The following is a 24,427-nucleotide window of genomic DNA, read 5'->3' on the forward strand; positions in this document are numbered from 1 at the left end:
GATACAGACTCTTACAATGTGCTTTTTTGTACCCATTGAGAAAACTATGTAATTTTTCTTGACTGTCACCAGAATAAACTGTACCGACTGATTTTATAATGCTAAACAATAAACTCAACTTGATCATAGTGTATAATCTTTTATATTATATTTACAATATGTGAATGAGAGTGGCCTGCGAACTTCCTAAATTTGTGGTTTGGAGACCAAGTTTACATTGGTCTGAGAAAATAGCCTGAGAGAAGGTCTACCCTTTCCTGCTCTACCGAAGAGTTACTATGTGGAGGTAAGCGTTCTCCGGGATATTTGGTGCAGTTTGTCAACAGAGTCATCTTATAGAAAGGAGTTTCTAAGCCATTTTTAAGGCACAGTACAACAGTACCACAGCTCAAAATATAAAAAAGTAAAATAATGTAACAAAACAATAACATATTTTATTAAAATTTTTGATAAAGTTCTATCTACCTTTTTTCCTTTTATACTCATGTTTTTAGTGTCTACTTTAACCTACAGATATAATTGTTTCCTGCGTTATTTTTTTTAATGTTTGTTTGTAGAAATTCTATGGTTTTAGTTTTTTGTTTTGGGTCATGTTTTTGAAGTCATTTTTGTGTATGTAGTGAGATAAGCCTCAGATTCTTTGAAAAATATCAAAAGACTTTGTAAATTATGCTTCTCCCTCTTCTTTCTCAGCCATCACCCTCAGCCAGATGTTCACCTAGCTATTGCTGTAAGGAATCTATATTAGTTATTTCCTCATTACTGTGACAAACACTGGACAGAAGCAACTAGAGGGGAAAGGGTTTATTTTGGTTCCTGGTTCGAGAGAATACAGTCCATCATGATGAGGGACGCATGTGTTGGGACTCCTCAGATCTCCATGAACCAGGAAGCAGAGAGCGGACAAGCAGTGGTCCCCAGACTATAAAATCTCAAGACACTCCTCCCGTGAGCCACTCCCTCCAGCTAGACCTTACTTCCTCAGGGATCCACGACCTATTGAACCAGAGTCACTAGCTGGGTACCAAGAGTTAAAACACATGAGCAGGTAGGGGACATTCTGTACTCAACGGTAACAGAGCCTCTGTCCCAGAAGGACCCTTTTCTCCTCGTCTTCCTTTCTCCTAAGCCACGCCACAGCCATGACCCAGACCCATGGCTGGCTCGTTCTGCAGACTTGCTCACCATAGAGGTGCTCAGGCCATAGTTAATGCTGCGGGGGCCGGGGGAGTTGACGCTAACTGCAGGCAAATAATGCGGGTCCTAATAATCACCTTCAAATGAGCTTCTGAGAAACTGCCTGTGCAAAGCGAACTTTCTCGAAGCTCCCCACACACCACTTATGCAGAGATTAAGAGAGAGTTGGCATCCTGTGGACGCGCCTGGGTGTTATTTTCCCCCCACTTAGCATGCAATTAACATGCAGGGCACATAATAACTGCACCCGGCACGAGAAGCTGGAGTCTAAACACTGCTCAGCAAGGTTATTTAGATCTTCAATCAGATCCACCCAATCGAGGCCAATTATTTTCCTGGCAGAGTTAATTAGAGTGTGTCTAGAATGAGTGAGACCTGAAAGGTGGCGCTCCATTCCTTACTCCTTCCCCTCTCACCTTGAACCTGGAGTCACGTCCTTAATTTCAAAAAGAAAGTGCCTTGAAGGCAGGAACAGATCTACAGAGAGCCTCTTAAGCTTGGAACCAGACCATCTTCCTGTAATGCTGACTGAAATTTTCAACTAAGAAGAAAGTTAGTCACAACTGTGTGGGAAGAACCACAAGCGTTGAGTGACGGCCTGGGAGAAGCGTTCCCTCATTCTCTGGCTCACATCTGTTTGTTTGGGGTAGAGCATCTGGCAACACCAGTCATGACCAGCTGTGACCTTTCCCGTTCACCCTTTGGTCTTTCTGCAAAATGGGAACATCACTTCCGTTGCAGACTGGTGTATGTAGCCCCGTGACAAATGAGCAGGGGAGAAAACATTCTTGGGGAAAATAACTTAGGAGTTATCAACTAATGAAGGAAAATAAGGGCAGGAAATAAAGTAAAAGCAAGACCGATGGACTGTGTGGCCCGGGCCTGGAAAGGAGGCCCAGTGCACGCGAAGGCTTCCCTGAGTGTTTCCTGACTATACACCGCAGGAGCATGTGGGAAAGGGAAGAGAGGTAGCAGGTTCTACTTGCTGCATCCAGTGTCCTCTGACCCACCTGTGTGTGTGCCCCACTCCTGCCCACCGTGATGCCCTCTGCTCAGGAAAGCCTGCAAAGCCCAGCTGCAGGTCCCACCACAATCTCGCCTCAAGCCAGCAGCCATGTTTTCACACAAGTTTGCTTCTCAGTCCTGACTCCTGATGCTGTTACAGACTGTCGTGCCAAGCTGAGCTGGTCCGCATTCTGAGAAGCATCACTTGAACTCCCATCACCGTCCCGTTCTTCCCATCCCTTCTGTTTCTGAATTCCTCCCAGGTCTCAAAGCCAAGGCTGTGATCCTCTTGAGCCTTTACTTCTCTTTCTGTTCCTATCTTCTCAGAAAGGGTCAGATTCTTTGTGACTAGACCACACGGTATCCTGTGTGATCCTGCGGGTGGGTACTGTGGTATGGATGTTAAATGTCCCTCACCGGCTCATGTATTAGCACACTTGGTCCCTGTTTGATGATGCCCTTTGGAAAGACTGTGGAACCTTCAGGAGGCGGGACTTTGCTGGAGGAAGTGGGTCACTGGTGATGGGACCTTGGGGTCCAATAGCTGGCCCTATTTCCCATCCCCTTTCTGCTTCCTGAATGCAAATGCAATATGACAAGCCAGCATCCTGTTCCTGCAGCGGTGCCTTAGCTGACTCTTGACATGCTTTCCCATCGTGGACTGGGTTCTCTAGAGCTGTGAGCCAAAATAACCTTTACTTCCTTAAGCTATTTTTGGTCAGGTATTTTGCCCTAGCAACAAGAAAAGTAACCAGTCGAGTCTAGATTGCCCACCAGGGGGTGAGGCAGAAGCAGATTCGGACTTTGTACTCTCAGGCCGGGTCGGAAGATCTTTGCCCACCCCGCATGCCAGCTGCCTTCAGTGCAGCACGCATCTCAAGATCTCTCCTGGATCCAGCTGCACAGAGTGGAGACCGGCTATCATTTTATCTGCTACGGAGGCGGAGGTGGAGACAGGAGGATTGAGAATGCAAAGCCAGTCCAGGTTACACCCTGAGGCTGTTTCAAAATACAATTGGAAAGGGCTGGGAAAGTAGCTCAGAGGCAGAAGACTTGCCTAAGAGCACAGTTGAAGGGAACCCAGAGCCCCAAGAGCTCCACCAGCCCTTGTCAGTAGACAGACCTCTGGGAACTGCACCTCCCTGCTCCTGCCAAGTACATTGCCCTCTGCCCTCCCATGGTTCAGCCACATCTTTGGTTTTTGTCTAGGTATCATGAAAGAAAGCACATGACCGTTCTGCAGAGCCCCAGAGAGCTGACTCTGACTGTTTGGGTTTAAGAACCCCAATTCTGGGTGCCTCCTGTGGGTTGTCCTTGCCGGCTCTGAGCACCCTGTTGCCCTCTTCCCACAGGTGCTGTGACTCAGCCTATAGACTTCTTCCAGCGCCCCAACCCCAGCTCAACTCTGTCTTAGCCCATTTCTCGCCAGCTCACTGCACACACTCCATCCTTTTTCTCTGCCCTGCCTCCAGAGCTATTCTGCAGAGGTTGTCTGCAAGGCGAAACCTTTCTGAACAGATGTTCAATGTCCCATGACCTGGAGCATCGAGATGATACTTGGAGCCATTACAGGTGAGTTTATTCGCTCAGACTCCGTGTGTTCTCATGGCGCACTGAAGCAGAACCGCTTCCTGTGAGTGCAGCTTGGGCTCTGGAGTGGTGTTTTCCTTTGAGTTTCGAAGGGCCCCACCACCAGCAGGTCCATAGGTGCCCTCCATCCTCCCCTGTGAGATACTGCCAATGTCTGCCCTCCCCGCAAGCTCCACTCCCTCTGTTCTATCTCCTGCTTTGGGAGTCAGAGTGCCCTGGTCCTCCCTGTCTTCCTCCCTCCCTTTCTGAGGGCTCCCACACCCTCTCCTCACGCCTCTCCTTCCTCCCCATCAATGAGCCCTGCACCCATGATGGATATTGCTTGTACAGGGTGAGAGTTACCATGGAGATCTCAGGAAAGATTCCCAGAAAACTGAGAACATTGGCGAGCTTAGAAATAACTAAGGACGACTCCCATTAGATAGCCTGCCGAGGGCCTGTCTCGTAAAACACCAAGTGGCGTGAAGGACAATGGACATTGGTGCTGTATCCTGCGTCCTGCCTGACACCCTTTCCATGAGTCATTACTCCTCCCCAAAGCCTTATAGAGACATAGATACCATCCACATCTTACATGTGGGACACTAAGACCCTGGTACCCAGGGTTAGAGCCAGGCAGCCTGGCTGAGGACAATAAGAGGTCAGAGAGGTCACAGCCGTGTTGAACCCCTGGCCTGACCCAAACCCCACCCTGCTTAAACATTCATTCACCTTCTTGGATTTGCTTTTTGTTTTGCTTCTTTTAGTTTTGAAATTGGTTCCACATTGTGCTCCAGGCTAGTATTGAACTCACTCTGTGGCCCAGATGGATATGGAACTCTCAGCGATCCTCCTGCTTCAGCCTCTTAAGTGCTGGATTGTAGGCATGAGCCACCACAGCCAGCCCTCTTCAGGTTTTATTGGCATGCTCATCCATTCTTCATCTTAGAAATGTTGTCCTTTGTGGTGGTTTAAATAGGAATGGCCCCATAGACTCATGTGTTTGAATGCTTGGCCCAAAGGGAGTGGCGCTATTAGGAAGTATGGCCTTGTTAGAGTAGGTGTGGCCTTGTTGGAGGAAGTGTGTCACTGTGTGGGCAGGCTTTGAGGTCTTACATGTTCAAGTTTCACCTAGTGTGGTACACAGTCTCCTTCTGCTGCCTACAGTTCAAGATGCAGAACTTCCAGTTACCGTGCCTGCCTGCACACCACCCTGCTCACCATGATGGTAATGTACTAGCCCTCTGAAGCTAATCCAATCCCAGTGAAACGTTTTCCATTATAGAAGTTGCTGTAGTCATGGTATGTCTTCGTGGCAATAGAAACCCTAACTTAGACAGTCTTAATGTCACCGTCTCTCTAGCTGGCCACCGGGGCTTCCCACACGCTGCTCTCACCTGGAGGGAGTTTCTGACACCTTACTTCCAGTTCACACTGTCCATCTGTCTAGATGTTGCTCAGTAAAGCCTTCTCTCTCCCAGAGCAGAGCGCCCCCAGTCTCCCATGTATAACTTCATCTCTGTTGTGATAATTGGATCAAGGTCAGCCTGTCCCACTAGACCGGAGACTGCAAGAGGGGAGGCTACCATCTGCTTGCTACGGAGTCTGCAAGAATGGCACTGTGCCCGGCCTGCAGATTCCTGTAAAACAAAGACCCAAATAGCAGAACACCAGGGTCTCCAAAGCCCTAGGCCTGCTTTCCTGGGGTTTGAAATGTTCTTTGTCTGCACAGTGGAAGCAAACAGCCCTGTCGCCAAATGGGAGACTAGAGTGGCATCCGCTTGGCCCAGAAAACCACCAGATGCATTTCTTCCTGGTTTAGACTTCGTCCCTCCCCTCAGTAAACCTGGAGCTATTCACATTTCATTAAACTGATTCAGATTGAATCTAAATGAGGGTTAAATATAATTTTCTGAACACCACCAAGCTGTAATTCCTGTGTCTAAATAAAAAATAACAAGTGGCTGAAAACAAGGTGCTGGTGCGGTTTCACCTGCGGGGGTGGCTCAGGCCCTCTGCATTTGTCTCGGATAATTCAATTTGCCCACATTTCTGTGAGTGTGTTATTGCCCAGCCACTGCAGACACATTGCAGGCATAGGAGATTCACGAGCCACCCTAGCAATAGAGAGAGAACGCAGTAGACAAGAGACCTGTGCTAGCCAGAGGTACGAGCAGATGTGGGTTCCCTGACAGGGTTGCCCCTAGGGGTCCTTTGTGTCTGTGAGATGAAATCACAGTTTTGCAGTTCCTTGCACCCCTTTGCCAGCTCTCGGGATGACATTAAGCTTCCCTTCTGGACCCAAAGTCTCCTGTTGAAAAGCGATCAAAACAATCCCAGGAACAGGTGGACGATAAATTAATGAACACAATCTCTTCCTTCAAATTGCGCCCTGGAAGAAATTAATTACTGGGCAAATGAGAAACAAAGAGAGATCCCCGCCTCCTGCGGCCTCCAAGCCCTCTGTGATTTTGCTCTCCTGAAATCTAATTTCCGAGAAACACTTCAGGGAGGCGTTGGAGCCAGCATAAGACTCCTCGTAGCGCACTAATGGGCAGCCATCATTCCTCAGTAAGGAGCCTGCACCCTGCGCCGGGGCCGAGACTGACAAGAGCGATATTTCAGGGGAGCAGCAGCTGTTCCCCAGAACTGTTAATAAGCAACAGGCAGATGGGGTGCCAACGGAGCTGGGGGACTGGACCCCCGGAAGGTGGATGTAAACTTTATTTATAGGATAATCTGTACGAATACATAAAATCCTTTATTTTCCAAAGAGAGCCTTCTATTCCTTCCCAGAATGCAAATGGGCTTCCCGGGGCTCTCCAGCATCCTTCCAGAGTGTCTGAGGAGCATGCCTCTGACAAGGTCACCTGGCAGCTATTTATAGGACCCTGCCACTTGGCAGAATCTAACTAATGGTAGAGGAGCTGGGTGACCCTGAGGACACAGCCGCTGGCCCCTAAATCTCTCCTCTGTCGAGCCCGTGAGCTAGGCTCGCATCTGCCCTTTGCTTTGGGCTGATGGATCCAACTGCCTTGTCTTCTCCATCTTCTTTCAGCTCGACCCTCCCCATGGGACATGTCAAGCCCTGAGTCACCCTTCTGTCCCCTCACTGGGTCTGTTGCAACATTAATTAATCTCTTATCTCCAAGGCTTGCTCAAGGATGGATCAGGAAACCCTGTTGCTCTGTCTTCTTAAAGGCCCCAGGCTCTCCTAATAGCGGCAGGAGACTAGCTTACTGCCTAGAAACCTAGCCAGGAACACAAGATGAACTCTCATTCAGACACTCAATGCTGGCAACTGGCATCCAGCCCTGGTCATGCCTCATGCATCAGAGGCTGCGGCCAGTCTCGGCTAATACATCATTTCCAGTTCTCAGGGAGCTTTCTATGGGATTTTGCTTAACAGTTTGAAATCACAGACCCAGTCACCTGATGCTCCAGCGCCATAATTAGTGGCTTGGTCCTGCCAGGGTGCCACAAAGGGTCCTGCCTTTCGACTACTTTTGCCAGCACAACAATAATAGGTCTACTCAATTATATTGAACACTTCTCGATAAATGGGCGCTTTTAAAAGGGAAAGGACAATTTGCATGGAGCATGGGTAGATGCCAAGGAAGGAAGCAGGTATGTTGTGACTTAGGAACTGGCATTGTAGACTCCTCCTTGTGTGTACGGAAATGGAGATGGGTACTTTGTGTTGGCACCACACCTCCGGGGTTGCGGGAGCTTCTTAAAGCACAAGTTGCTGCTCTCAGTGCCTGTGATACTCTAACAATCATTCCTGTGCCAGACAAGTTCTGGAGTCATCTTAGGAGGCAAGATGTCTCAATTGGCCCTGTTCTTGCAAGCACAAGGACCCATGCTCAATACCTGTCACGGGTGTGAAAGTCTGGGCATGGTGGTCTACACCTATAATTCCAGCCTGGGCAGTCAGATGGGGTTAACCAAGATTTTTTTTAATAGGAATAAAATACTATTTTCCCCTTTTGCCATTGAGAATTTACTAAAGACGCTTTCCACTGACGTCACTAAAATGGTCATTTCTGGGCTAAAAACAAAGATTGAAGACTTTTCCCAGAACAACAGGGTACCATCAGCAGCTGTTTCTAGACTGTCAGGTCAGGGACACTTTTTGCCCACTGCTCCCCTTTGTTAGCACCCCAAAACAAGACAACTGTTCAAGGTCACTGACTAGCAGAGCTGGGCTGCGACCCAGGCCTGAGCTCTCTCTTCCACCCGTTCTCCTCAGAGACGAGCCACTCCCAGGACCCAAGGTGGTAGCCGCGAGCTGTGGGCCACAGTCTGTATCTACCTCGTCCTGTGTGCATCAATTCAATTTGATTGAATTTGCTTTAGGGAGATCTGATAAACCCAGATCTGTCATGGAGTAGAATAAGAAGCTTGTAAGTCTTAAATTAACACAAGCCTGCAAACGTGGTTGGAGGTCACTGTGCTGGCCCAGGGAAGGCTTGTTTATTTATCTGGACGGGGACTGTGTAGGGTAAAGCACTCCAGCATACTGTATCCAACATGCCAATGGCATCTGAAGACATGGAAAGTGATGAGGAGTTAGCCAGTCTCCTCCTGTTGACTTAAGTAGGTGTTAAAAGACTGGAAAGAACCTTATCTGTCCTTCCCGAAGATCCCCACCCTGAAGCAGTGTTTCTCACGGCCACGGCTGAGCACAGTTAGCGAAAGGCACTCTGTAAAAGGGCTGCCGTGGGTAGCCACTCAGGGTTACACCCACCCATGCCTGTTCATCCTGAACGCCTCCCCATGGCAACCAGGGGCAATGTCCAGAAAGCTAGTCTTGATCATTCATTGATCCCCAAGTATTGGAGCCTGTAATGGGAGCCACTGTCTTTATTTCCCGAGGCACTGGGGTCTTTATAAGGGTGAAGTTAGGTAGCTATTGAATGGCTGTAACTGGTTCTGCCCTGGGGAATGAGCATGTTCCATGAGAACGTTGAGGATATGATTTTTTTGTTTGTTTGTTTTGGTTTTTTTTTCTTTCTTTTTTTTTTTTTTTTGGATTTTTTGAGACAGGGTTTCTCCGTAGCTTTTGGTTCCTGTCCTGGAACTAGCTCTTGTAGACCAGGCTGGCCTCGAACTCACAGAGATCCGCCTGCCTCTGCCTCCCGAGTGCTGGGATTAAAGGCATGCGCCACCACCGCCCGGCTGAGGATACGGTTTTAAAGAGAAGCATCTCAGGGCTCTGCGTGTTTGCTGCCCAAAGCCGTGAAGCGTCAGGTCTTTCATGGCACATCTGTATCTATTCAAACAAACCCTACTAGACTACAACCCAGAAGAAACTGTGTGAAAGGGAAGAAAATGAGTGTGTGAGGAGGAGGAAAAACACAGGCAGGAGAGAGGAGGCTGACTGGAGCGGTAAACTGGTCACCGCCATGACAGTGTATGCTGCAGCCTCTTCAGACAGTTCCCAGGGCAGAGACCAGCAGAGCACTGCAATGTGGCTGCTCAGAATGCGGGGACCATCTGTCCCTGGACGAGTGCTCTTCCTCCTCACGGAGTGCTGCATGCTGAGAACTTCTGGAGAAGGCTAGGGAAGGGCCGCTGACCCCATCCGTCTGTCTCCCAGCATCCCAGTTTCCATCACCCTCTCTCCCCTCCACAGGTGACATCTTTAACTCCCTGTGCTAGAGATAACAACTCTAAGGTGTGTCAAAACAGAGAATTGTGCTCCTCGGTTGCAAGGCGAGACAAAGCCCAGAGGAAGGTGGGTATGATGGGACAGGGCAGAGACAGCAAGAGGAACTGTCTTGTGGGTACTCGTTTGTGCCTTCTGGTCCCAAAGGATGGGTCCTTCTTACAACCGCTCTAACACTGCATGGATGCAGTGGGCGGGGTAGAAGGCTCTTGTTTTAACATGCTGACAATCTGAAAAGGGTGTGTTGGGGTCCTGTGTAGGTTATAGCTAAAATTAAAGATGTATCTACCAGGATTTTGGTAGCACAATGTCAGAAGACGCACAATGCACAGAGAATAATGAAACTACAGCATGCGAAAGAAGAACTCCAAATTGTTATAATTATCTCCACCGTTGTCAGCCAACCTCCTAACGTGGAAACACAATGGAGGCAAATGATGCTACCTGAAAGAGGAGACCCGACTCGTCCCCCACATCTTCGCCCCATTGTTTCCTCTCCAGGCCCTATTCCCACTGTGCCTTCCCTCGCTCTCAGCCTCGCCTAATAATTTCCTTCCTATTAATATTTAATGCATGTGCATTGTGCACACTTTATAAAACACGTCCTTTGTAGAAAAATAAAAGGAATAAAATAGCAATCATTGGTGTGTGAGCTTCCGCACCTGAGAAAACACAGAAGGTTAATGTCTGCATGTAAAGAACCTTCTTTATGTGAACCATGCATATATAACCTCATTAACCCAACAGCCAGCTCCAGAATTGCTCTCGGGGAGATAACCAGCGTTGGTAGGAAAGTCATTTCAATGAATGTACAAAGTCAGTAGAAGTTGGAGAGCCCAGCACTGTGGCTCACACCTGAGAGCTGTCAAGGAAACTTCTGTGCCTGTTCCAAAGCGGTGGGTGCATTGTCTCCAGGGGAGCAAAAGAATTGGGAGGTAGGGGGTGGAGGGAGCAGGGTGGCACTGGGCTGTTTTCCTCATGTGACATGTTTATTACTCTGAAGTCCTCGTAAAGCTGGCCTCTCTAAGATGTGGATCAGTGACTGAGTGCTTCCTAGGCATATGAAAATTCCTGGGTTGCACACACGCGCACACACACACACACACACACACACACACACACGATGTTCGGTCTCCCCGCAGCCTGTGCACACATCTAATGACCCACAGGCACACAGTCCCACTCTACAGACACTCTGGACTGGAAGCACGGTCAGTGGGGAAATATGATTGCTTCATGGATTCTAAACATTCTGCAAAGGACAAGACTGTTAGCTGTAGATAAAGAGGAGAGGGAAACGGGGCAGCCACATTCACGTGAGAGTGAAACTTGAAGCACGGCCCACATCAACAGCAGTCCTTTCAACGGCATCTTTCAAGGCTCCTTGTCTCACCATGTCATGTCTCTTAGATGCCTATTTGTTTTCTAACGAGAGACCAAAAAGGGGTGGATGAAGTTGGGAGAGGAAGTAGGAGGGGAAACCATGATCAGGATATATTACATATAAAAAAATCTTTTCAATAAAAGAAAAAAACATGGACCACATTAGCAATTAAAGGGTCTTATTTCTTGTAAAATGCTTTATTAGAAGAGTAGATTTACTGCCTTGCAGCTCACAGCGTCTGGAGGCATATTTTCCTGCTATGGGAAAATACCAGCCTCCTTCCCAGTAGGATGGTGATCCTTTAGCATCAGCCCATCATGAGGTAGCTTGACTTCCATTAGCATCAGGCTTCTGCTGGTATCACTTGTCTGGTTTCATAGCTATCAGACTTTTTTATATGGTGTATTTGGTAGTCTAATGTATTTTCTCCCCAGCCTTGATTTGCTGTCATTATGTTGAAATATTTTTATAGCTTAAAAGATATCTGTGTGTGTGTGTGTGTGTGTGTGTGTGTGTGTGTTAATGGAAGCCAGAAGAAGGTGTCAGATCCCTTGCAGCTAGAGTTATAGTCAGCTAAGAGCTGCCTGACATAGATGTTGTGAACTGAGCTCAGTCTTCACTCCTGAGCCATCTCTACAGCCTATTATTTTACTACTTTTAATCATATGTGTAAGTATGTGTGTGAGTTTGCTTACACGAGTGTTGGTGCTCACAGAGGCCAGAAGGAGGCATCAGATTCCTTGGAGCTGAACTTATAAATAATTATGGGTAGCCTGATGTGGGTTCTAGGAACTGAACTTGGATCCTCTGCAAGACCAGTACATGCTGTTAACTACTGAGCCCCTTGTGTGGTTTTTGTGGCAGGGTCTCTGTTGCTCAGTCTGGCCCAGAACTCTTAGATCTAGGCAGTCTTCTTTAGTTGTTCTGAGGAGAAATGTGGACACCAATGCCTAGCTTAAACTTTTCCCTATCAATCCCAATACCGACTCCATAGTGCAGTGGATTGGTATATACCATGATGGTAAGGAAATGAACTCACCTTTCAGATCAGAACATGAAAAAAGGTTTATTGAGCACACTATAAGACAGCTACGACTGGCTAGTATCTGGAGTGCTGCCCATCCTGGCTTATTTTCTAAGTCTTAAAGTCAAGTCTAGTTTAACTTCTGACAGGAGAAATTAATTTTGTTTCTTTCTTTTTTGTTGGTCATTTCTTTTTTTTTTTTTTTTTTTTTTTTTTTTTTAGGTTTTTCAAGACAGGGTTTCTCTGTGGCTTTGGAGCCTGTCCTGGAACTAGCTCTGTAGACCAGGCTGGGCTCGAACTCACAGAGATCCGCCTGCCTCTGCCTCCCGAGTGCTGGGATTAAAGGCGTGAACTACCATCGCCTGGCTTGTTGGTCATTTCTATGTCAATTGTCCATTTGGGGTCACAATGTGTTTGTTGATGGTGGGGAGCCACAGAGACAGTTCTGCTGTACACTGTTGTGTGAATACTGAAACCTGCATGACAATCACAATATCTACACTGACTTTGGAAGGATTGACAGTGAACAACAATACCTGGGAGGACTTCAAGAAAAATCTACTCATGCTGACTCAGCTCAAGACAGATGGCACCAGCAGACAAAACAAATAAACAAAAAACTATTTTGTCCAAATCCAGCTTGGTGAACCAATAAGTTGACTAGAGCGATATGCAGGAGGACAGGTCACTCACGGGCAACCACATACATCATCAGGAAGTTGATGTGAGAAGTCCTTCTGTATATATGTTGCTTTTATTGGTGAATGAATAAAGAAGCTGCTTGGGCCTATGGCAGGGCAGAGCTAGGCTGGAAAACTAAGCTGAATGCTAGGAGAAAGTAGGCAGAGTCAGAGAGACGTCATGTAGCCACTGAAGGAGAAAGACATGAGCCGCCAGCCAGAACCTTACTGGTAAACCATGATCCTCATGGTAAAATACAAAATAATAGGAATGGATTAATTTAAGATGTAAGAGCTAGTTAGGAATACGTTAGAGCCATTGGCAAAGTGGTGTTGCAATTAATATAGTTTTGTGTGATTATTTTGGGTCTGGTGGCTGGGAAACAGACAAGAAGCCTTTGCCTACAAGAAGGCAAAATGCAACTGACAGGCATCTAAACGGAGAGTTCCACTCACATGACCAATTCATGAAAAACTGCACCACTGAAGACTTCCCTGGGCAGCTAACAAGCCCCTTCACCACCAAAGAGTACCACCCCAGCCAACTGGTCACCTTTTATAGAGCCTTGGGGAAGGAAAGGCCTTCATAAGGAGCTAACAAAGGCTGGTGTCTTGGTGAATTCAAGAGGGAGATGGTTAAAGAGCCACACCTCACAATGCATGTCCTCTGAGCCCTAGCTGGCTGTGAGGGTGGTAATACCATAGCTCTCTGTGCCCCAGATGCTGTGCTACTGGGGGACTATTGCTTCACACATTGGGTCTGAAATTCCTATGGCTCATAGTTGTTAAGCAAGGTCAATGGAACAGCACCTTTCTGATTCTTAGAGAAGTAAAATATGATTTAGAATTTCTCGCTTGTGATCTTATCTGGATCTCTCCTCTCCATTTACCTTTTGTTTTATTTCTTCTCAATTTTCGCATCCCGACCCCCTTTTGGGATCATGTACTTCCTTTACCTTAATTCCCACTTCCCTAAGTATCTTATCTTCATGACTGTTTGAGGATGTGAGAAACCACGTTCCAGGCAGAACTGGTCAAAGAGTACCCAGATCACCTACTTGGCCTGGGCTTGTCTCCCAAGATGAAACCGGGAATGCCAGCTCTCTAAATCAAAGGTCTATGTCATTCTCCAATCCTGAAAGCCACAGTCAGGCACCAACGAGAATAGATGAATTTTCCCAGGTGCCTTTGCTGTAAGAGGCCACAGAGACACTGTCATCATCAGAAAGACTCACAGAAGGAAGACAGCAGACCCACAAGGCTCATCTCTAGAAAGGTGAGTTCAGTGAGCTTTCTCACTAATGATGACTGTAACAGAGCATCGCACAGAACCAACTTAAGGGAGTGGGGCCTTGATCTGGATCCAGGGTCGGGGGAGATTTAGTCTACCGGGTCAGGAAAGGCATGGCAGTAGGAGCGAGAGGCTACTGCTTCTCCAAGATCTCCAAGATCAGGGAGCAGAGAGCTGGGCTAGAACCAAAAGCAGATACAACCTGCAAGGCCTGAACCTAATAGCTTACATATCCCAGAGGGTCCATAACTTCCCAAGACAGCGCCGCCAGTAGAGGACCGAAGTTCAGACCCATAAGGAGGGGGATGCATTTCACGTTCAGATCATAATCAGAGGTAGGAAGGAGAGCTGAGCTCTCATGGGCAGAAGTCCTGTGTCACTGATAGAGCCTGCACATGTGCCCCCTCAGCCCATATCTATACCAGTAGGACTCCTGTTTTGATCGTAGCTGGAATGGAAGCTGAGGTGACCTCACATCTCCAGGGCAAGGGTCCTGTGTTTTCATTGTCTATGAAGTGGAGAACACAGGCCTAAGTGCCACAGGTAGCTAGCTAGGTGGAAGCCAGAACCTCTCACCTGCAGCCCAGAAAGCGTCACACACATCCCTGTGTGCCGAAGCAGGCAGACTAGAGGCAGAAGATGTTTGTTTTGCTCTGATAACAGACTCCCCCCAGCAAATGCCCTGTTCAGGCTTTAGGGAGCCTGAGCAGCAAAGGCGGAAGACTGAAGCTTCCACAAGGAATTCAAGGAGATTTGAAGAGGAAAATGAATGCTACTCATGCATGAAATCCCAGCAGCAGCCTAGCTGGGGCTCATTATGGTTCTGCCCTCATCTGTTCCTCACATCTCCTTCTTGGTGGGGAAGGAATCAGAGCTGCTGACCCTATGGGAGTGAGTTTAAACCCAGCGAGTGGCGATGGTAGGCTACTGGGAGGTCACAGGCCAAAAGCCCTCTCAGTTGTCACTCAGTACCATCCGCAGGGGTATCTTCACAAACTCGAGAAGGTGGTCTCAACAAAGTGACGTTCCAGGTCCTGGCATTTGAGGTAACAACAGGCCCTGCCTGCCACAGAGACATCACACAACACTCTGCTTCTCCTATGGATTACTGATCTCTCTCCAATAGAAAGGATAGCTGGGAGAGCTCAATAGCAGAGTGCTTGCCTGGCAAGGGTCAAGCCTTGGGTTACATCTCCAGCAACAACTGGGAATGCATAGAAAGAAACAACAGTCTGATAAAGAGCGGAATCTTAGTTAGGCAAGAGTTGCGGATCACACCCGTTACTCCAGCACTCAAGGAAATAGACAAGAGGATTGTCTTAGGCTATGTAGTAATGCCCTGTTTTGTTTAAAAATAATAAGAATATAATCTTAGCAAATATGTCAGCTTGAATGAGAAATGCCTTCCCCCATTCTCCCCCACCACACACAGGCTCATGCACTTGAAACCTGGTCCCAGCTGGTGCAACTGGTTGGGGAGCTTTAGGAGTGTAGCTTTGCTGGAGGAAGCACCTTCCAGGGTGTGAGCTTTGAGTTTAAAGATTCAGCCATTCCCAGTTGCTCTTTGTGCTTGCAGCTCAGTCTGTGAGCTCTCGGCTTGGCTCTCTTGTCACCATGTGTCCCCACCACGATGTTATAGACTCGTGAGCCTCTGGAACTACAAACTCTTCCTCCTATAAGGTGCCTTGGTCATGTGCTTTATCTCAGCAGTGGAAAGGTGATTAAAACAGCTAGCAAGTGTGGTTAGCACCCACCTATGATCTCAGCACTTAGGAGACTGAGGTAGGATTGTGGAGCCAGCCTGGGCTACATTATGATTCTGTTTCAAAATAAGATATATTCTTATGGTTGGGTAGTGGGTAGTACATGCCTTTAATCCCAGCACTTGAGGGTAGAGGCAGGTGGATCTCTGTAAATTCAAGGTCAGCCTGGTCTACAGAGCAAGTTCTAGGACAGCCAGGGATGTACACAGAGAAACTCTGTCTTGAAACCGTCTCAAAACCCTGCCTCAGGCTACATAGGAACACTCTGTCTTAATATACATACATTATATATTAATACATTATATATACATTATATATATATATATATATATATATATATATATATAATCTCAGTAGGTATGGTGGCTTGAATGAGAATGCCACCCTCCACCCACCCCACATAAGCTCATGCATTTGAAACCTGTCCCACAACTGGCTGGGGAGCTTTAGGAAGGAGTGTAACTGTTCTGGAGGAAGTATGTTACAAAGTGTGTGTGTGTGTGTGTGTGTGTGTGTGTGTGTGTGTGTGTGAGATATATGTATATATAGTGTGTGTTGTATTTTTTATATATGTAAAACCATATGTATGTTTTGTTTACATATATTCTTGTGACTTTGTTCATGTGAAGTAAATTGCAAAGACACAGAAATTAAAGCAACTTCTAAGTTTTATGCCTGCATTTAAATTGATTGTGCTTTTGAAGGTAAATGTATGATCATTGCAGATGTATAGAGACAGCAACTGCCTGGAAGCATCCAATCCTCCCACCTGTTAGATGTCATGGTTTCTCTCAAGCTCTGAAGAAACCCACTAGCAGTGACAGGAATCATTAAAAATCCAGAGGCCTTAGTTCTCCCTCCCTTGTGTGCCGAGTTGGAACAGAACCCCAGGGCCCGGGAGTTTGCCTTGCAACAGCTCCCATCCTGTGGTGCTTGCTGCATTCTGCATCTGTGTCTGCAGCCGATGGCCAGCACGGGTCCCCTGTGGGATCCAGCTCCAGGCCTGGGCCAGCATCACTACTGGGCTTTACCACCTCAGCGACAGCTTCCTCTGTCCTTAGCTACAGGGACAGACAGCCTAGGGGCCTCAACTCTACCTTCAGGTGTTTACACATCGAGTGTGTTTCGTGAACAGGATGGACTTGGCAGGCTGTGGCCCTATCCGAGAAAGGAATGGATGTCAGTACAGTGGACAGCTGTCTCTAGGGACTCAGACTCTAGAACTTGGCTTTGACCCTCAGGGGGCTTCTGTCCCAATGAGAAGGTGACTAGAGTCTCTGTCTTCCTATAATGAAGAGATTGTCCAAGGTACAGGAGTTCCGGGTTTAAAACCAGCAGAGTCCTGGGCTAGGCATGAGTGATCATCCACCTGTCAACCAACTATAATAACACTGTCAATCAATTATAATGACCCTGCCAATCAATAATAACAACGCTGCCAAGCGTACATGCACTTAGTTTGGGATTTGAGGAACTAAGGCTTCGTATAGATTTCAGATAGCTCTGACGTAGTTATACCAGCAAGGAGAAGTCGGAAAGAGCCCGGCAAAAAGGGTCCTAGCTTGAGTCTTGCTTGGAAACTGAGAGTCTATAGCAGGGAAGGCAAAAAGTGGGGCTATTTCCTACTATCAAAGACCCATCCTGTGACAGGGACTGTGGACACCAGAGAGTTGTTGAGCAATATATACTCAGTCTCTTCACCTTTCAGAATGACCTTGGAGACTCTGGATGGGGTCTGTCTGGATTTAGGCTGCATGCAGCATACTGGGCCAGAGACTCATAGAGCTCATAAAAGTGCCATGAGATGACTTGGAGATTTGTTATTTGGTTGGTTGGTTGGTTTTTATTTGCTTGTATCTATCTAGTTATTTAAAGACAGGGTTTCTTGTGTATCTCTGGCTGTCCTGGAACTCGCTCTGTAAACCAGGCTGACATCAAATGCAGAGCTCCACCTGTCTCTGCCTCCCAAGTGCTGGGATAAAGGCGTGTGCTCTCATCACCCAGGGTTTGGTTTTGAGACAGTCCTTGCTATGTAACCCAAGTAGGTATTGAATTCTCATCAATCATCCTACTCTCTCTTCCCCAGGGCTGGCATCACAGGCCTTCACCACCATGCCCAGCTTACAGCTGCAATTTTATTATGAAGTAAACAAGCCCAAAACAGCCCAGTGGCCATGCTGCATGGGGCCAGGGCTCCACTGTCCACTTGGCAGGTCACCCTCAGATTAGTTCCCAGTGAGTTTTGTCATAGCAAGAGGAAGTTGAAGGGTAGGGGACTAAATCCATCAGTCCACACACTCACATTAGAGGAAGTTGAAGGGTAGGGGACTAAATCCATCAGTCCACACACTCACATTAGAGGAAGTTGAAGGGTAGGGGACTAAATCCATCAGTCCACACACTCACGTTACACTTTTTGATAGTTCAGTACATAGCTGATAAGGCCACCGTGTTCCGGAAAGCAGACCATCACTGACGTGCACAGCAGCAGAACTGAAGTGGATAAAATCCCCTCTCTACCAGGACCTCAACAAGGAACCCCTTTCTCACACTAACCCTGATGGCTATACTGATTCACAGCTTCGAGAATCATATCTGCACCTATCTTGTATCTTATTTGACTTATTTCCAAGTTCCCCTAATAGCTGAGGGAAAGTCGCTAGAGACACGATGTCATTAATGATGCTTCTCATGACTCATATGGAGCCGACAACAGTGACAATACCACTCACTAAGTCATCACTGTTAGTGCAGAAGCTGAGCTAGCCGCACAGGCCAAGGTCAAGGGCTGTAATGACCTCTCTGCCGAATGATAGAGAGGGCTCTGTGGAGTCCAGGAACCGGCAGCTGTAGCCAAGAGGCCATCGCAGGGTGACAACTCAAGAGGTGGCTCTGGCAAGAAAGCCACTGGGCTAGGAGCCCAACCTCAGGCTGAAGTCGGGGGAAAGACTTCTGCTGCAGGTACCCTGCTTTGCCTAAGAGGAACAGGGCCGGTGCCATCCAGAGCGCTGCTGAGAAGAGAGCCCCTGGGCAGTAACTTTCACCTGGTTATTTGTGCTCCTTGATGAGGGCAGAAGTGTGGGCTAGGCTGAGGACACAGGAAATATGACACCAGTTCCGGCGAACCAAACCCAGAGTCACCCTGTCCCACAATCCTCTCTAGCACCCAATGATCTGCACAGCAGCTCAGCTATAGCCAAAGGTGTCTCATGTGTGACAGCCCCAAGGTGACCACCGAGAGAGCTAGAACTACAGCCTGCACAGAGCCTCATACAGATAGCAGTGCCTGCCTGCTCAGCCTGAGACCAACGCCACCCTTGTTATGGCTCCCCATTCCCAATGATTGCTGTACAGATATCTAAACAGCCTCTTCATTTCAACATTGAAAACCTTCCCTTTGCCTCAGTCTCTTTCCCTCTAGCAGGCATGTTCTGCTGTTCCTACAAATCAACGAGATGGGTTGGTTGACAATAGCAACCCCACCCCCACTGGGCCTCAGGTAAAGCTAAACCCATGCTGGTCTGGGGCAGCGCTGGCTTGCAGAGCTGCTTTGGCTCCCTGGTTCCCGGTCTTTCTCTGCTGGGGAGTCATAAGTAGGCAGCTGAGCAACAGGAGCCCCACCCTGCAGCCCCTTCTACCAGGGTGATCCTCAGAGCTCTAATAGGCCAACCCCTGTGTTCCCCTACTCCTAGGCCAGTGAGCACAACCCAATGGGACACTGTGCCCTGGATCTGGTCAGCAGTAAAATGGGGCTGGGAGGAGCCTCTTGGAACCCAGGTCTAGAGAACTTAAGGCTAAGCAAGCCCCACCTTTGCAGAAGGAAGAACTTGCCTCCCGCCTCTGGACCATCTGGATCACTGGTGTAGCCACCTGTGAGGATCTGGAACATAGAAGCAAAAGGAAGAAACTAGAGGAGGAAGATGAAGCGAGAGGCAGAACTCTCTGCATGTGGTACTGTGAGGTAGGATGTGATCGTTGTCCCTCTCTTCTAGAGAGAACCATTGCACTAAGGCGGTTTTGTGGCATCAGTCCACCTTCAGGGTCCTGACATGAGGTTTAGGTTTAAACAGAGGGCCGGGGGCATGCATAGCTAAGCCATTCTACTCAAGGTGGGGTCTCGTCTGTCATCATTGCAGCTCCAGGCTGTCTTACAAAGTGGTTGACAAGTTGTCAAAATTTCATGAAGCTCTTCCTGCGAGACAAGTTCCTTTTCTGGCTGGCACAGGATGCTGGGCTTTATCTTATTCCCAGCATAAGATTCCTGAGAAATTCTAATAGCTAGAGATTCATTGGTTCAATCCAAATGGAGGGATACAAGTGTCTCTTTACACACGAGTGCCTCTTCATCCCTGGCAGCACGGACACATTTCTCCACTCATCTTTTTCATTTCCAAGCACCCACCTCAGCCCCCAAACCCACAGTGGGGCACACAGAAGGGGTCCTCTCTGCAGCCCTGTGTGTCACCCCTGAGAATGGGTTGAGGAGTGGTATCTAAGTTTAAGTAATCACTCTAAGTGAGTGTCTGGAATCCCAACACGTGCAGAGCCTAGAAAGAACCCAGTCCAGATACCACTCAGAGGCACAGGGAAGTAGCCAGCAGGCAGTGTGTTCCCTACAATAAGATGCTAAGAAAGCAAAGGGCATTGAGCAGGAGGGGAGAGGGGTATGACTAACAACCCAGAGAACTGGGAGAGGGGCACTGAACCAGAGGAGACATGTATGATGGATGACAGGAACACCTCCAACGTCTTCAGGCAGCCGGCGACTTGAGAACCTAACTAGATGCCCGTCAGCTAGAACCTCAGGACACCAGGGTCCTGGACGAGCCATGATGATGACAGGGTTGGTGAGCCAGCAGGTATCAGGCGGGCCATGTCAAAGTATAATTTCATTGGAAATCAGAGACTAGGAGCCTTGAGGGTTGTCCTGGTTGGTTTTGTATCAACTTGATACACGCTACAGTTATCTGGGAAGAAGAACCTCACTTGAGAATGCCTCCGTCAGCTTTTAGATTGCCTGTAGGAAAATCTGTAACATATTTTCTTGGCTGACAATTGCTATGGGAAGGCCTGGACACCTAAGATAAAGGTAGAGTGTAAATCACACAATGGCCAGGGAGGGGACAGACAGGCTTCCTGTCCCAAGCCACACTCTAGTCATCCTAAATACTGCCCAGTCCAGGAACTATCTCTTCCACGCAAACCAGGCTTAGACTTCATAAGCAAGCGTCTTGATGGCTGAGTGGAGACAACCATGAGGTGAGACCTCTGGGCAGGGACATCCCTCCCCTAGGAAAACAAGCCTCCTCCTAGGTCCCCAGAAGGTGGGCCATTTGCTTCTTTTGCCTGCCTTCTTGGTGTTTAATGCCAAGAACTGTAAAAACAGGGAGCTCACTGAGGCAGCCATGCCAAGAACTTTCAAGATGGACCTGGAACAACCCAGGGCAGGACTCTGGCCCATTCCAGCAGCTGCCAGTTGTGAACATTTAGAGGGCCCAGAGAGCGGACAGCTTAATCTTGCTCAGAGGCTCCAGGGTGGATCAAAGGTCGTCAGACTGGTTCTAAGAACATTTCCATTCGGTCCAAACATCCTTCTCTTTGACTCCTGTCTCCTCAGGCCCCTTCCATCTCACCATTCAGCACCTCCTCTGCCTCCTGCTTCCTTGGGATCCTGATAGAGCTTGTCGGACCTGCATTCCCCAACAGCAATTCCCAGACCCTCCAAAGAAGTTGTTCCACTTGGAGAGCTTTCTACATCTGGTTTATACCGGGGTGCTTAGGCAATCTACATGCCTCACTGGAAAGGGCGCGACAGATAAGTGAGTAGTTAGCTGAAAACTTTCCGTTGGTGTGTATTACTAGCACACTGTGGCGTTTTCATACACGGTGCTACGTATTTGAGCCATACTCACCCATTCCTGTTTCCCTTTCCTCTTTCTTGCTAGTCAATTTCTTAAGCTCCTAGAAACACATTTCACCTTGGACCTTTTTAAAAGGCGTGTTTTTGTCAAGGTGCCGGCTAACAAAGCCACGCTCTGACAGCGGAACTATGAGTCACCCACCAGAATAAATATAGGCTTGCAAAACAAGATGGTGGAGGTAGGTGAACCGTGAAACCGAGGCTAGAAGGCATGGGAACAGGCTTATTATCTTTATTTACTGACTTTTAAAGATTTATTTTTTATTGGGTGTGTGGTGGTGGGGAGTGGGGGGAGCTGTGGGTTTACGAGCCATCCCACATTTCCCAAGACCAGAAAGTTCAACACAGAGTTATATTTTAAAAGAACAGTGGGACAGAAGCCTTGAAGTGCCTCTCGCTTCTGTCAGACGCGCACTCCTGTTCTTCTCATGCTTTTATTCTCCATGATGTCCTCGCTGGGCAACAAGAATGCTCCTTAGCCTTCATCCCTCATCTCCCTCTGTCTAAGCATCACAGCTTCCCACACTCACTAACATACCGTGAAGCATGATTGGCCCTGAGCAGAAGCCTGCTATGACTCATCTCCTCTCTTCAGCACACTGCTCCCTCATCCTCAAGGTAATATCGCTGCCAATTGCTTTGCTTGGCTGTTTGTAAGATTTTATGTCCCCTGATGTTTGTCTTTTTTCTCTCCCAAGACCTCAATAACGTTATTGCATTATTATGTATCCAAACACAGCACCTCTGTCCTTCCTGGTCCTCCTTATTTTTCTTCCTTGTGTGTGTGTGTGTGTGTGTGTGTGTGTGTGTGTGTGTGAGAGAGAGAGAGAGAGAGAGAGAGAGAGAGAGAGAGAGAGTCTTATTTTGTAGCCCAGGCTAGCCTCAAATTAATAAAGATCCAACTTCTCTGCCTCTGCCTCCAAAGTGATAGGCTCAAAGGCATGTACCACCACGCCCAGCCTTCTCCTTATTTTCACTGACAGACTCTTCTCCCCTGTTCTTTTTTTTTAAATATTTATTTATTTATTATGCATACAATATTCTGTCTGTGTGTACGTCTGCAGGCCAGAAGAGGGCACCAGACCTCATTACAGATGGTTGTGAGCCACCATGTGGTTGCCGGGAATTGAACTCAGAACCTTTGGAAGAGCAGGCAGTGCTCTTAACCACTGAGCCATCTCTCCAGCCCCCCTTCTCCCCTGTTCTTAACCTGAGCCAAGCTAGAAGCTTATGCCAATACTAGCCTCCCCTTGAACCCAATTATTAACTGTTGCAGTGACACGGTCCACCCTCATTCTCTTCCTCCTCCTCCCTATGCCCTTTGCCGAGGCAAGTTTGCTGGTAGAGCATTCAGAGGAGGTATAAAAAGAAATCTGAGTCTTTGGTTTTCTGAAAATGCCTTTCTCCTGTCCTTATTCTTGATTAATAGTTTGCCTGAGGGCAGAGCTCTGCTTGAAAGTCAGTGTTCCTCCGAATATCGAAAGAATTGTATCATTATCTTCTATCTTTTGGTCTGTCTGTCAAGAATTCTAATGCTGTTCTGTTTAAAATTTCATTATATGACATAGATATGTGTGCACACACACACTCACACACACACACACTCACACACTCACACACACACACACACACTTTAGAAGTTATCTCTGGACTCCTGGGGATCTGGAACAAGGATATGACTTGTTTAATTCCTCATTGTGGCCAACCTGTCGCTTGCTTGTTTTGTTTTTGTTTTTCAAGACAGGGTTTCTCTGTGCAGCCCTGACTGTCCTGAAACTCTTCGTAGACCAGGCTGGCCTCAAACTCATAGATATCCACCTGCCTCTGCCTCCCAAGTGCTGGAATTGAAGGCACGTGCCAGCACTGCCTGGCCTAGCCTGCCTGTTCTCAACGCAAACACTTCAAATGTGGCAAGCGTCTCGAACACCCTGGGCTTCAATCATCTCCTCTCTTCCAGCTTCTCCCACCCTCTACCAACCCCTTGTCCCTCCCTCTTCTTCGGTGCCTGGGACACTCCCGCCCGTCATCTCTCTCCATCAGGTCTCAAATCTTCTCTTTTTCCACTTTGCCGCGTTTCTTTGGAACACTCCCTCTGCTGATGATCTTATGCCCACATTCGACTTTCTAAACAGTCTCTCATATTCCCCGAAGCTATTCACAGGGTGTGTTGCTTTCCTTTCTCTGCTTCCTGCACTATCTGTTTCCTCCGGACTCCTTTTTCCTCTTTATTTTCATCTATCTCTGTCTTTGATATTGAAGACTTCCTTTGAGGATGTGTTTGTATTGAATATCCAAACAACAAAGAGCTGGCTGGGAACTACATTCATAGAGAGCAGGAGGAATGAGTGGATCAGAGGGGGCACTCAAGTGTCTGCTGTGTAGGCTGTGTTTGCAGCCTGTGGGAGGGGTTGGTGCCGCTGGAGAGGGAGGGAACCATCCTTCCATTTTCCTCTGGAGACACAGAAGCAAAGCGTGAGGCTGCAAGGTTGCTGAGCCTCAAGAAGGACCCGACCGAGGTTCCAACATCTGCTCTGCCCCCCACAGCACACTCTTCCCAGTCAGCCTTCTGGAGAAAAACTCTCATCCTGGGAAAGCCTAGTGTATTATTTTTGCATTGTTGTAACCTAAGTACCTAGCAGAAATAGCATAAGAGGAAAAACACTTGGTTTTGTTTTTTTCTTTTTCTTTTTTGGCTCACGTTTAGAGAGATTTCAGACCATCTAGGTAGGGAAAGTAGGCAGAGCAGCTCCATCTGAAGTGGTGGGAGCAATGGATGGCAGCTGCTCCCATGGAGACAGAACAGAAAGCAGGTCAGACCAGGGACTGGTCTCATCTTCAAAGGCCACCATCAGGCCGGGCGATGGTGGCGCACGCCTTTAATCCCAGCACTCGGGAGGCAGAGGCAGGCGGATCTCTGGGAGTT

General features: G+C 47.9%; 1 pseudogene; it reads right to left on the reverse strand.

Moving 5' to 3' along the window:
* Positions 1-24,427, reverse strand: part of LOC121447319 — a 41,994-nt pseudogene that overhangs the window by 9,277 nt on the left and 8,290 nt on the right.

The sequence above is a fragment of the Microtus oregoni genome, unplaced genomic scaffold (genome assembly GCF_018167655.1).
Source record: "Microtus oregoni isolate MIOR12 unplaced genomic scaffold, Mior012 000004F_ref0000308, whole genome shotgun sequence".
Taxonomy (NCBI): Eukaryota; Metazoa; Chordata; class Mammalia; order Rodentia; family Cricetidae; genus Microtus; species Microtus oregoni.